Here is a 2,300-nt window from a genome sequence, read left to right on the forward strand (position 1 = left end):
GGTGTCTTCCTGCTGCATGAGGACTGTCTGAGGATTTGTTATCGTCCTGTGAAGAAAGGAGCATTCCTGATCCCATTCACACGTCATCATCTCATCAGGAAATACCGGTAGGACTGGCCTTTACATTCACATACAGCGAGCCGATCTCGGGACTTTCTACCACTATCATTTCATTCCATCAGTTGCGGTTTTCATGGACTTTATCGCGTGTGGTTTTTGTTAGTAATTTGTGGTTGCGTAATTTGTATTTATTGCATAATCGCTGGAAGGGAACTGGGTTGTGATTGTTGTAGTTTGCCAATATTGTGTTCATTGTGTTTAATACATTCTTCAATTTCTGTTTTATTACTGATTGCTGTTTCATCACTGTGAAGGAGTTTGTGCGAGTCGGGCCAAGGCTGAGTGCGTTCCTGGGATCCCCACGTAACAAATAAACAAATCATCGACGGTGTGAATCTTAGCTGGGTTTTTTAGTCTGCTATAATCATATGTGGTGTCTGATTGATCTGCTGGTGATAGACTGGGCTTTATAACCATTGACTGTCACAGATCAGTTCCCAATATCCCAAATTCAAATTTAATATTGAAAAAAGTGTTGCACCATCCAGAAATTCTCAAATGTCAGCTAATGAGGCTGATAAGGCATCATGGTAGTCCTTATGATTTACGTCAATGAACCTCTGAGATTAGGAGTGATACTAAGTGGCAGTCACCTTGGCCATGTCCATCTTCAGTAGCCTGGAGCTTCACCTTCTCCTGTAGGACAGAAGCAGGTCCAGGTCTCCTTGTCATTGACTCTTACCTCAAGTGAGATCAGTCATCCATAACAAATCACAACGTGCCCACGAGTTAATGTTTTTATGAGACGGAAAAATCATCAGCTTTGACAAATGGACTCTTATAAAAATTAAATGATAAATGTTTAGAAGAGTCATGTGAAAAATAATCAATCTCATCTCTGAAATCTGGAAAAAATGATCTCACATTACAATTAAAGTGCTAACCTGTTCAACTGGTCCGACTCTGGCACGTCGCTCGTTTCCTTGAACTTGTTTAATTCCCACAGTCTTTCTCCTTTAGTTGCCTCTGCTCATGTTGTTTTGTCAAATCCACATTGTAGGTTTTAGTTAAGTGAATGTGAAAGCAGGTGATGACTTTTAACAGGGTGACACCTGTTGTTGGATAATTTTGTTCATTTAATGACATAAATGCATTTATTCAGGTGCCCTAATATCAGATTTTTGCTTCAGACCTGAACATCATTGGTATCAAATGTTTGTTATAATAGAAGAAATCAGGAAATGAAAGGAATTAATGGCAAGGTCTACTTTACAGTCATAGACTTATTAAGTGAGAGTCAACGTACATCTGGGCAAATTCAGTGGTACAAAGAGAAAGCAGAGAAATGGAAAGTTTGAATTAAATGAAAATTGGCATCATCACGCAGAACATGAGAGTCTATACTGGTGATGGAGATACTAAGAAAGAAGCATCAAAAATCAATAGATAAGGGTTAGGGTTAGAACAGTTAGCTAATGGTTTAGCATTAAGTGCAAATTTGGACAATGAACTCCGGAGGACAGTGTTAACATTTGCAAAAAGCCTTGGAACACATAAGGTTAAAAGTAAGGTATGGTAGGCGGTGAAGGAGGGGATGAAAGAACAAGAGTCACAAGCAGAAGACACATAGACATAAAAACAAATGAAACACGACAAACATCTGGGCTCTGTGTTCGAGGCTAAAGGGCGAGAGTTAGCGTAAAATAGATAAAATAACAGGAAGTGGGAGGAGATAAAAATAATCAGATATTGCCAGGAACACTCAAGTGTGAGTTCTGAAAGTGAGAAGCCCAACCAGTGTGGCTGTATGGCTGAGAAATTTGAGCCACCTAAAAGCAGAAAGATGAGCTCCTCATTCAGCAGAAATACATAGGCTGAGATGGCTGCTAGTGGTCTCCTTAAGAAAAAGAAAAGCAAATAAGGAAGGCCACACCATGGCAAGGTTCATGTGTGTTATGGAGAACGTTATGGAAAGCGGAATGAGGAGTTTTGGCATATTTGACATGGCAGGGAGGACAACCCATCTGGAAAAGCAGAACAACTGTCAGTAGAAATTAAGGAGGTCAAGAGAAAGGCAGAGGCTTAGGTGGCGAGACATGGTGGCAAAAGATTGGGAGGTGAAGGATCTGAGGGCAGAGTCCTCTGCAGAGAGGGATAAGTGGAGACAAAGAATCGGGATGATCTGTCTGTAACAGAAGGGAAAGTGGCATCAAGTGAAGAGGAAATACTTTTTACACGTC

Source organism: Polypterus senegalus, chromosome 1, assembly GCF_016835505.1.
Source record: "Polypterus senegalus isolate Bchr_013 chromosome 1, ASM1683550v1, whole genome shotgun sequence".
Classification (NCBI taxonomy): Eukaryota; Metazoa; Chordata; class Cladistia; order Polypteriformes; family Polypteridae; genus Polypterus; species Polypterus senegalus.